Raw genomic sequence first — 13280 nt, 5'->3', positions numbered from 1 at the left:
AAGACGGTGGCTAAAATTCAGGTGACAAGTATCAGTGGCTTGAATTCGATTATTGGAGGTGATGAGAGAGCTGTGGAGTTGGAGAACTACTTCAAGAACTGACAAGCTTTAATAAGTATGTGAATGTTGAAGGAAAAGGAGAATTTTAAAACAATTCTGCAGTTTCTCTCTTGGACAACTTTGTGAATGGCAATGCTTTACTAAAAGCCCAAATGGAGTAGGAATGTAGAAGAGGATGATGGCATGTGTTTGAATATACTGGGCTTAAGGTGTCTGTGCGATGTTCAGAGAGAGCACAACTATGGATAGTTGGACGTTTGGCTCTGAAGCTCAGGCGGGTCTGGGCTGAAGATGAGGCACAGAGGTCATTAGCATTAGGGAGGTAATTGAAACATAAGGTGTGAGTCAGCTTACCTAAGCAGAGCAAGCAGAATTAGAAGAGAAGGCAACACTCCAAGCAATCTCAATGTTTTGAGGAGTTTCAGTGAAAGGGAAGTCATAGATGGACTGAGAAGGAGTATCCAAAGAGGCAAGAGGAAAATAGGATAGAAAAGGCCTCCAGATGCAAAAGGAAGAACATGGATATGTTTCAAGGAACGAAAATGGCTCAACAGCAGGGGATGACGTACAATAATAACTGTGAAATAAGCTTTGCATCAGGCAATGATGATATTAATGTCTTTGACAGAACCATCTGCAGTTGATAAGTCAGAAACCATTTCATTACACAGATGCTCCTTGACTTGAGATGATGTTACATCCCAATAAACCCATCATAAGTTGAAAATATTGTTAAGTTGAAAAAGCATTTAATACACCTAACCTACTGAACATAATACCTTAGCCTAGCGTACTTTAAACATACTCCGAACACACATTAGCCTACAATTGGGCAAAATCATCTAACACAAAACGTATTTTATAATAAATTGTTGAATATCTCATTTAATTTGTTGAATACTGTACTGAAAGTTTAAAAAATGGTTGTATGGGTACTCAAAGTATGATTTCTGCAAAATGTATATAACTTTTGCACAATGAAATTGAAAAAATTATAAGTTGAAACATCATAAGTCAGGGACCATCTGTAATAATATAAATAATAACTAAGTTGATGTGGAGATTCGCAAATTTACAAAGAACATTTTCAAATAATTTCTTATTTCATGTTCACAACAATCTCATTAATTAGATGTGACTGCTTCCATTATAGAGCTGAGGAAAGAGAGATTTAAAAAGGTCAAGCAATACTCAAGTTGAAATTTTTGATAAAAGGACAATTAGAGGAAGTACCTTTCGGACATTTTCATCATATAATAAAATAGTAAGATATGAACTTTTCAGAACATCTTCTATGTGTAAGATGTCATGCTAAGCATTCGCTTTGCACAAGAAGATTGTAATGTAGGTTTTATTAACTCAAGTTAAGGAAAGTCCAGAGAAGAGTTGTGAGCTTTTCCAGACTCACACAACTAGAAAGTGGCAGAATGGGACTTTGAATTCAGATCTGATGGATACTGAAGTTTGTACTTTTCACTGTCAAAGCCTGCTTCACTGGCTGTTCAAGTTTTCTGGCAAATATCACTTAAAAAATTCTTAACAAGATATATGTATTCTTGAAAACATTCACATAAATCCAATACTGAAAACTGAATTATCTTCCTTTTTCTTTATTTTGTAATTTTATTTAATAGGTTTGTCTTCCATGGGAATTAAATACATTTAAAATATAGTATTTAGTTGCACCAAAGTTGTATACTGAAGGTAAAATTATTTGCTAATAAAACGTTAACCACAGAATTCCATAATGCAAATGCTATGCTGGAGACAGTGGATGAGTCCCAAAAATAGCACTATGAAGAAAGAAAGGGAAGAATGTTGCCTCTTTGAACAAACTTCCAAGGAAAAATATGCTTCCAAGATGGTGACTCAGACAAATCTAAATCTCTTCTGCTTGACAAATATTTTCTGGACACCTTAGTTCTAGTAGTGAAGATGCAAGTGGCTAGCATTCCATTTCCACCACGGTAATGGTAAAAACAAACTATGTTGTAGATGAAGTATAAAATATATTTTTTCTTCTAATAAACTGAAGAACTGGAGTAACTATGAGAAATTAAAACTAAATTAGGACCTAGGTTGGTGCGTATATGGGATTCATTGCTGAGCTCTTTAACTTTCTTGTATGGTCGAAATGTTTTCTAAAATATTTTAATTAAAAAAATTAGGCAAGAAGAAAAGAAAAAGCACTAAAGCACTAGGGATATAATAAGCTCCAGACCCAGAAAAGAAAATTTGTGAATGTAGCTGAAACACCCTCTCCCAAAAGGTACTTATTTAGTGTCTTCAGTAAAAATATTAATAATGAGTTATTTTATGAGATAGTTTAGATCCAAATAGAAATAAAATGGAGTTGATTTCTGTCCACTAATTTGTCTCCATAATAAAGTTACCAAAGCTTTAACATTTCTCTAATTTTATTTCCATTTCCAGTTGAGCTCCATGATCAGGAAATCATAAAAAGTATGGCACTGGTTGATAGATGTTTTAGAATGTAAATTGAATTTACAGTTATTAAATGAGTTATTATATAAACTAATTATAAAATAAACTGATTTTGTTATTTTATTTTTAATTCAGGAAGTAAGATAATTTCATAACCTAAAGTTTGGAGAAAAGAGAAAGAAAAATCAAATCTCGCTTTAAATATAATTATTATAATTTTAATTTTTATCATCTTTTGTTTTCTAAAAATGCTTTCAAATAATTATAAACATAGAGGCTTAGATTTTGCTTTTTTTCATTTAATTTATGTAGTAGGTATTTTTCTATGTCTACATATTTAATATATTAAAGATTACATAACCTTTTATAGTTGTAAACAGTGTTGTGATGAATCTTTAACACAGTGGCTTGCTTTATATTTTGGATTAGATTGCTGGAAGTGGAATTACTGGGTCAAAGGGCATAAGTTTTCAATGGTTTTATGTATTAATAAAATGCTTTGCAATTGTAACATAAAGATATATCCCTGCCAGTTTTAAGTACTATAACTTTTAAGTGTTTGCGAATTTAACATGCAAATGATTGCACCTCATTGTTTGTATCTATATTTCTAGAAAATACTTAAAAACAGCTTTCTTATTCCCACCATGTGAGTTAACAAGTAGACAGTATGACAATGAGTGAATTTCATGATCCTTCTGGTTATAATTAAGTGTTTCTCTCATTGTCTACCATAGCAAACCAAAATTCCTGGCTCTTGTCATCAAAGTCCTGGACCACTTTTCTGCCTCCTCCCCTGTCTTGACTGCTTTTTTTCAATGTTTTCAAGGTTCCCTGTGAATCACCTGAGACCTTGGTAAACATACACATAAGCTCACTAGAGATTCCTAAGTTAGAATCTCCAGGGTGGGGACTCCCAGTGCCCTGACATTGCTTTCCACCTTTGTTTCTTCCTTGATCCCCTTGGCATCCTTTTTATTAAGCACTTTCATGCCAGGAATAGTCAGACTGAATTCAAAGCTTACCTGGGAGAGTATATTTCCTTGGAAGTCTATATAGATTAGGCAACAAATTCATTTAATATTTAGTAATAAAATGACAAAATTCAACTAAAAATGAATGATGCTGGTCTTTTCCACGTGCAAAGAATTTTACACTTAAACTTGTGTGTTTGTCTGGTCCCTATGGTGAAGGAGGAAAGAGAGCTTTCCAAGGTTAGGGGACACCAGGTTAGATAGGTCCTCCTGTTCCAAACAAATTGACTCACCCTCTAGAGGGGGAAACAGAGAACCCATGAGGAGAGAGGTTAGATCCGCTGAGGGTCGCAAGGGGCCATTCTCTGAGTATGCCAAGGAAGCTTGATGAGGGAAGTGAGATCTGGGTTTAGGGGAGTCCCAAAATTCCTGAGGTCGACCTAGATAAATATTCTCATATTTCTGTAATTTAAGGCTAATGAAGCCAAGAAAATACTTGTCATATGGCATAATAATGAATGCTAACAACATCACATGTAATAGTTTTGAGTGTTTATAGTGTGTCTGGTGTTGTGCTGAGCCCTTTACATCATGTACAATTTCATGGCACCATCATGAAGCAAGTACTAAGGTGATTCTCACTATTTTGTTGATGAGGCTCAGAGACAGATTAATAAGTTATCCTGAACATGCACAAGTATCCTGGGCTTTTGCTGGCTATTTTTTCTATGTAGAATTATAATTCCCCAAGTTAGCAAGCATGTCTTCTGTGGGGTTAAGAACAAATAGAAGGCAGGGCAGTATGCAGGGCCAAATCAGGCAGATGCTTGATATAAGAAATGAAATACAATGAAGGAAAAGGGATTGATTAAAAGATCTCACAGTCTTCTTTACAAAAAGCCTTTTTTCTTAACAAATTATAAATTTCTTCAAAAATCATCATGATCCTCAGCTGCCCCTTTATCCTCATCCCATTCCCTAATACACTTGGAAGTTCCTTCTCCTTTTGGGTTCAGGTTTTAATTTCAATTATGAATATCTAAGCTCTTATTTTTCCAGACAATTGACAAATTCTTTGGAGTCAGGAAACACTGTTGATTTTACTCCATTAAGCACATATTTTAAACTGATAACTTGGATGTATTTTTATACAGGTCAACCCTTGGTCAAAAGGATTGAATGGCTCTATTCACACCTCTGGTATTGATGAGTTGAGGCACATCATTGATCTAAAACTACACACATGCTTAGGTCTCAGAAGACCCACAGGAGGCCTAATGCAGTATACTCACAACCCACAGTTTCTCAGCTTGAATTACGTTTTAGGGCTTAGATTCTTATTTCCTATAAAAGCTTCTCTCCACACTGGATGAAGACAAGCGAGTAAGAACTCTGACAAATCTGCCCTGACCTAGCTGGCTGCTGGCAGCCCCCTCCCAGCCTTCACAGGCAAAGAACTGTTACCTATTTCCATTCCATTCCCCACTGCGGAGCAGCGCTCTGTGCCTATTGTGCAAAGCCCACATTTCCAAGCTCCAAAACCAGGCTATGCAATAAACAAGTGAGGTCCTCATAGCTCTGTTGCTACATCAGAAACCTGAGAAAAAGATAAAGTCCATACTACATCTGCTCCTGAAGGTTTCAAGGCATAACCAACTTGAAAGGCAACTGAGGACACCCTCTTCAGGATTTGCTACTGTTCCTGTTCTCTCTGATGCAACCAGAATGCTGGTGAGGATTCAGAACACAAAGGGGGCTGGATTTTCTTTCATGGACCACAGTGAAATGTGTGTCTTAAAAGAAAACACAAATCAAACAAAAGGAAATTTTAGGCCAGCAAGATGATATAAAGGACCCTTTTTAGCCGCCATGGAGAACTATAAAGATTACTTAGACACAATCCCTCTTACATGTTTGACAAGACCCCATCTCCACCAAAATAAAAAATTTAAAAAAAAAGCTCACTTAAAAAAAAATTAGCTGGCATGGTGGCACGTGCCTGTTGCCCTAGCTACTTAGGAGGCTGAGACAAGAGGATCACCTCAGCCCAAGGTGTTAATGCTGCAGTGAGCCAAAATCATGCCATTGTACTCAAGCTTGGGGAAAAAAAGTGAGACCCTGTCTCCAAAAAAATAAAAATAAAGAAGGTTTTACTGCTCCCAGATTACATCTTTTAGATTCTGAAATTAAAATGCTTTCCACCAAATGATAAGATGTTGAGCTTCCACTTTTAAAGAGATCCAAACGGACTCTTTCTATTGTTATGGATCAGAGACACAATGGCTTACATAACACTGTTTACTTTTACTGCTACATCTAGCTTAAAGAATATTTCAAAGACGACTGACTGTTAAGCCATTGATAATAATAAAGAAAAAATTAAGTTTTTTTTAATTGAAAAAGATGCTTATTGTTTTGGGAGTTAGACAAGTTACTGGAAGACCTACAAATATGCCTCCAGGGGCAACCTCGGCTTCTTCAACTTGGTTCTCCCTTGTGTTCTTCCTGGCTTCTGATCAGTTCTTTACCTGCCCCCAATTTGTGACTACCTTATCCCCAGTGAAGACAATGCATTTCTTCCATATACTCCCTACCTCCATTTTCTGAACTTAGAAATGACCCAAAGTTTATCTGTTTTTTTTTTTGTTTTTTTTTTTTTTAAGACAAGGTCTCTCTCTGTCACCCAGGGTGGAGTGCACTTGTGTGACCACACAACTCACTGCAGCCTTGTTTTCGCTGGCTCAGGTGATCCTCCCACCTTAGCCTCTCTGTTGCCTGGAACTACTGGTGCACACCATCATGCCTGGCTATTTTTTTGTAAAGATGAGTTTTCTCCATGTTGTCCAGGATGGTCTCGAACTCCCGAGCCCAAGTGATCCACCTGCCTTGGTCTCCCAGCCTGCTAGGATTACAGGTGTGAGCCACTGATCCTGGCCCAAAGTTTATCTTGATATTCTGCCTCATTCTCTCTTGAGGAACCAGGATGCTGGTGAGGATTCAGAACACAAAGGGGGCTGCTGTCCTAGCTGCTTAGGAAGCTGAGGCAAGAGGATCACTTGAGCCCAAGGTGTTAATGGTGCAGTGAGCCAATATGAGAGAAAGTGACCCTTTGGAGATTGGAATACATAGTAGAATATGAGAGAAGAGTGCCAGAAATATTAAATCATGTGAGCAAGCCTGCCTGTGTGTTCAATGTATCACTACATTGGCTACATAGCATGCAAATGGTATCTATAAACATCTTCCTGAAATACTTTTCAAACATACCCTAAATTTCAATAAGAAAAAATGAATTCAATGAACTCCAAGCATTCACATTACTTTTAAAAGTTTTCTACTTAGTTATTTTACTGTTCTGTGTTGAAAGGACTTTAAAAGCTCCTATTTCTTTTACTTTATAAATGAGGAAACAAAGCCACCAAGCAGTGTCTTTCCTATAGCCATAGAACTTGTTCATGTCAGAGCAACTACTCGAAGACTCGACACTTAGCAGTTTTATTTCTTTCAACTACACCAGAAAGTGTCTTATTCCTCTTACCAAACAGAATATTGTTAACTTTCAAAATAAACTTACATTTCTGATTTTTGCATTTGTAAGCCCCACTTTTTTCTGAATATCTTTTCTCATCAACATTTTTCTCTGTTCTATCTCCAATTACGCTTGGTATTTCCAGGTTTTTAATACTTCTGGTTTTACTCCTATATTTGATCTTAATTACTTTCCCTCAGTCAATATCCATAATCCATTTGGGTCTCTTTTTCCTTCCTCAAAATCCTATTCCCACTTCCCTTTTATTCTTTTAAAACTTTTCATTATAACCTCTACCTTCCCTCCTACATCTCTTTCCGTCTCGTCTCTGCAGGTATTTGTATTTTTTTCTCTAATCTGTGCTTCTATCAGACCATTTTAGTTCCTTCTGTACTTTTTATATCATCTTTTTTTTGGTCTTATTTCAGCATGACCACTTTGTTTCATTGCCCTTTCAACACAACACATCAGTGAAGGGTGTGTGTGTGTGTGTGTGTGTGTGTGTGTGTGTGTGTGTACACAAATTTAGAATTACTTGCTGTGAGAGTGATGAAGGCTGAGTTGGGAAGATTGAGAGAGACACCAAAGAACGTGTTCATAGGAGGAGAAAGGCTTTCTTTTGTCCATCCCTGGGGACATTAATCAGAAAGTTTCTTTTCTAATGCCCATTTAATAAATACAAGTCATGTACATATGTTTCCTATATAAAAGTATCCTGAATCAGTATTGTATGTGTGAAATGTTTCCAACATTCTAAAATTTAATCCAGAGCTATTGTACAAATAGTTAAAGAGCAATAGGGTTGCTTTCTGAGTTTCATTTGGACGTATTTCAAGTACAATAAACACATGTTAAGATTATGTTTTAAACATTACTAAAATGTTTATCAACTTTGTATATGAGACAACTATAAAATTACCACAGTAGCATCAGACTTGCTAAATTTTATACAGAAAAACTCTAAATATAGTATTACTTTAAAAAATATTTTTTCTGGGTTTTAGACTTTGAATACATTGATTTAATGTGTATTATTAGCACCCTATTTTATTAATCAGAATATAACAATAAAAGTGAACTTGGGTGTACACAGCCTTAAGTGTTTATAAAGGTTTATCCTATCTTTGCCCTTAGGGGAAAAAGGTTTCCTTTATTCCACAATCAGTTTCTTACCCAATTTTATGGCTGAGTAATTCAAAGTTGGAAATGAACCCGTTTATAATTACATGCATCTAAGAATCAAAACTCAGCAATTACTGAGGATAATAATGGCACAAAAAGTAGAACTAGAGTAAAAATAATTCAGATAATTCTCATTTTTTGCTCTGAAAATATAAAGCTCACCTAAATACTAATGAATAAATAAATACACAAATAATAGTATTGTTATCTTTTAATAACAAGGTTTCTGCTTAAAATCCTGAGAAAAGATCTTTTGTCACAGACTGTTTTTTGGTCATCCTATATTGGTGAGCTTGCCTGGTGTTCTCCCAAATGACCTGGGTTCAACATCTGCTCTGAGGATAGACTTTTCTGGCTCAATAATTAAAATACAATGATCTTATTACAGTTGGAAAAATGATTTATTCATCTTTATTACACATTGATTTTTGGCATGGTAGAAAACAGAAGAGAGATATTAAATGCAATTCCATGGGGCCGGAGATGGGTCTAATATTACCAATATCTTCAGAACTGACCAGATCAAATTAGATGGTAATCCGGGTTAGAGAGGCTGACTCACATTGTGAAAAAGAGGGACACTGTGGAGGATATTGAGCATTTGATGAATCAGAGGGATCAGATGGCATGAAGGAGGAACAATGTTACACACACCTGGGGAACAGGACTGAAATATGTGAATAACAGAAGGGACTATTGGGGGGAAATCCACAGAAACAAAAAGAAAAGGAAATAAATGAAAATGGCACATACACATAAAGAACAGAGCTGAACAGAAATGCAAAAATAAAAAGACCATGTGACTTTGCCAACATGGAGGGAACTATTCTTTCTGTACTTGGACTTAACTGTGGCCACTATTTTTAAATCATAGATTGAAAGACACAGGCTGATTTTTCTGCCAGTAGAACAAACATGAAAATACTATGCTACATTTAATACATCATTATTATTTCTTAACAAACTTATTTGTTTCTAAATTTTGCACTTTCTAATGCTAAGTTTGAAATCAAGTGCATTTAATTGCCTCTCTGTCTTAACCTTTAACCTATATCTAATCGTACGTAATTTCTAAAATGGTTCAGTATTTCTGCCCGTGGGCTGCGTGTGTGCTGAAGTTAGCCATACAGAATCTAGCATGGCATCATGTACAGATAAGCAATAATATTTAACACAAAGGGTGATAAGACATATAACATAAGAAAAGATGATACTGATTCTTATAGAAATTGATGGAAGAATGGCATTCTTGACAAATACAATGTTTATATGCTCAGTACATAACTCAGTCTATTTATAGTAGGGACAGCTTGCAAAATAGTGACTGGAGGGAATACTATTCATATTTATTTAACAATGAGGTTTCAACATTTTTTCTGAGGAATTATTCTGTGTCCCAGAAAGCCACAATGGCTTCTGCTGCTAACAACTTAAATATGGAGAGAGGAGTATGTTAAGAAAGAAACAAAAATAGGCCCACTTGCTTTTGTAGCTTTATAAATCATGAAATAAAAGTCAAAAAATTTAAAAAACATATAAGAGGGAAAAAATAAAGAGACAGAAAGAAAGACAGAAAGGAAATGTGAGAAATTGCCTTTTAAAATCAATGCATCAATAACTTGTTAGCCTAAAGAATTCCCTGGTTCTTTAAGAAAATGCAGATCTTATGGGACCAAAACTAAATTTATCAATTTCCCTCCTTAAAGCAGTTTTTTTTTTTTTTTTTTTTTTTTCACAACAACCTTTCCTTGTATCCTGGACTAGAAACAATTTCCTCACTTTTGGACTCTTCTTTACTTTTGATATCCAAACACCCCAAACCCTGAACATTCTACCTAAGTCTATCCTGGCACCCATTGTCACTCTTTACCCTCTACCCTAAGAATGGCTTTACAAGCAGAGGTTTTACTATCCATTCCTCCCAGGGGCATCTGAGTATCAATGACTTATTCCACCTGCAAATGGAAAATGTGCCTAGTATACTAACAAATAGCACACATTTCTTCTCCTCATCTCCGGTTTATTGTTAAACCAAGCACCCAATGCATTTCCTTGAAACGTCACCTCAACTTGGCCTTGCAAAACATCCCACACCAGGCCTACCCAGACTGGTTCTCTAGGGTCAGGGTCCTCTTTGCCTCCTGTTCATCCCAAGACCTTCAGTATGTGCCTAGCTTCTGTTGGGAGGCATTCCCCAGAACACCAGTCTTCTGTGAATTCCCCCTTCTCTGGGCTTCATTGTCGCATCTTGTCAGCATCTTACCTGTTGGCATTTAAACTTGCATTTCCCTCCCCCTCTCTCTCTCTCTCTCTCTCTCTCTCTCTCTCTCTCTCTCTATCTGCCCAAATATATTTCAAATATATTTTGGCAGCTTGGGCTGCCATAATACCACAACTGGGTGGTTTAAACAATAGAAATTTATTTTCTCATATTTTTAGAGACTAGAAATCTGAGAGTAGAAATCTAAATATATTTCAAATATATATTTAGAAAGAGAGAGAGAGAGAGAGTAATTATATGTTTTCAGAGATGGACAGGAATTATGACAATCTTACATTCTCTGACTTATACCTACGAAGCTTCTAAATATATTTAGAATATATAACAGAGCTCATTAAATGCTTATCAAATAAATAAATAAATCAGAAAGTCCATAATGTGTCTTACACATAAAAGTCATGGCTTTTTTTCTTTATGGGCTTTTTGTATTTGCTAAAACAGAATTTATCATTTTTTTAAATTTAGGTTTTCAGAGTTTTTTTGAGGGGTAAAAGGCTTTTATAACACTTTCTGGCAATAAATAATTTTTTAAAATGGTAATTGTGGATTCTTAATTACTTACTATTAGCCACTGTGCTAAGTACATCAATTTATTTAATTCTTAAACACTCATATAAGGGAATTACTATTATTCTCCCTTTGAAGATGAAAAAAAAAAAAAAAAAAAACTCAGAGAGGTTAAGTAACTTGCCTAGTATCACACAGGTAGCATTCTTCAGGGCTAGAATTTGGACCTAGGTAGTTCTGGTTCTGTTTAAGTCTGCTTGGGCTGCCATAATACCACAACTGGGTGGTTTAAACAACAGAAATTTATTTTCTCACATTTTTAGAGAGTAGAAATCTGAGATCAGTGTGCAACATGGTTGGGTTCTAGTGAAGGCTTTCTTCCTGGCTTGCAGACTGCTACCTTCTTGCTATGTCTTCACATGGCAGGAAAACCAAGAGAGAGAAAGAGAGAGAGGGGGAGAGAGAAGGAAGAGATCGCTTTCTCTTCCTCTTCTTATAAGGTCAATGATCCTACGGGATTAGGATCCCATCTTTATGATGTTATTTAACCTAAATTACCCCCTAAAAGTCCTATCTCCAAATGTAGTCACATGGAGGGTTAGGGATTCAACACATAAATTTGGGGGAATACAAACGTTCATTCCAAAACAGGCTCCAAAAAGATCTGGGGATATACTTTGGACATTACAAAATGAGATCCAGAAAACCTGCCCTCAAAAACAGACAGTCCATCTACTGACTTATCACAACTTTCAATGCCCAGCCTCAGCTTCCAATAATTCAGCATGTCAAGGCAGTTCACACTAACATCTCACTCTCAAATTCAACCTTCTCAACAGCCAAGAAATTCCAATTTTTGAAAATAAAATAACAATTCTAACAAGTTTCCAACCAGCTCTCTTCTCGATTTCTTGGAGATTTCAATATTTAGAGTTCTTCTTGTTTTGACACTGGGGAGCATAGTTGGGTGAGGTTGTACAGAGGCTGGAATGCACATCTCCCTCAGATAGCGGTAAAACCTCATCTTGCTAGTGTTACCTGGACCTTGCTTAGTCAGGACCAAGGCAGTGGGGGAGACAACCAATAAGGAATTACCTAGTGCTGAGCGATCCCAGTAATAAAGTTCCAGTGTGTCAAAAGGGTGAACAGGGTAATTTGCTGTAAGACCTTAAAGTTCAACTCCTCATTATGCTGCAGTAGGTACTAGGCTTCCCGGGAAGAACATATCCAGTGCTTATGTTCATCATAAAAATATTGTTAGCATTTTATTTTTGCCTTAGAGGATCGAGTCCAAGCAGGATCCAGATGTTCTTGCATTTTTATCCTTCCCTGCTGTCATCACTTAGTGATTATTGCTATTTCTGAAAAGGGAGCTATTTCTGAAATTTTCATTTCCATTAAAAACACATCTTACAAATATTTTTGTGTTTCTTTTTCAATTTTTCTTATCATCTTTTAAAAAAATTCTCAATTGCAATTTATTTGACTGTTATTAGGTTTTGGTTTACTTATTAATTTATCCTCATTTTTACTCTCACAGAAATCATTTATAGTGGTGCTATTTCTTTGTTGTGTTTTGGTCTAAATTCTCCTCTCTGCTTCTCTGTAAGACTTCTTCTTTCCTTTCTGCTATGCAGAAAATCTACCAGTATAAACCTAGCATAAATAATTTATCCTAGCAACTTTTCACTGTTGCTTCAAAAAAATTAAGATGTGTTATGGAGATACCAGAGGTAAATCTCTGTTTCTCTCTAAAAATAGTGGCAGGGAGATTATTTTACCTAAGGCTGGAGTCAGCGGTGATTCTTCTCTAGTAATGACTGGTTTCGTTTCATTTCAGCTCACACTACCCCAGACCATTCAGAGAAAAAATGGAGATGGCATTTTACAAGCATACATTACTTAAATGGTCATTATCAAAATGATATAAAAATTACATCAAAATACTGCCTAATAGTCCAGGCATTGCGTCTGATGCTGAAATATCAAAACCTGTATTTTAATCCAATTTTTGTAATTAATAACATTGAGACCCATAAATGAACAGATAATATTAAATTCACAGTTATTGTATGATAATGGGCTTTTTATGCATTTTCTTTTTTTAAAAATTTTCTTCCTGAGACAGGGTCTCACTTTGTTGCCCAGACTGGAGTGCATTGGGACAATAATGGCTCACAGCAGCCTCGACCTCCCAGACTCAGGTGATCCTCCCATTTCAACCTCCAAGTAGCTGGGATTACAAGCATGTGCCACCATGCCTCGTTAATTTTTGTATTTTTTGTAGAGACAGGATTCTGCC

This window comes from Sapajus apella, unplaced genomic scaffold (assembly GCF_009761245.1).
Source record: "Sapajus apella isolate SASKATOON/1434 unplaced genomic scaffold, GSC_monkey_1.0 scaffold6, whole genome shotgun sequence".
Classification (NCBI taxonomy): Eukaryota; Metazoa; Chordata; class Mammalia; order Primates; family Cebidae; genus Sapajus; species Sapajus apella.
Note: the sequence above shows the minus strand (reverse complement) of the source record.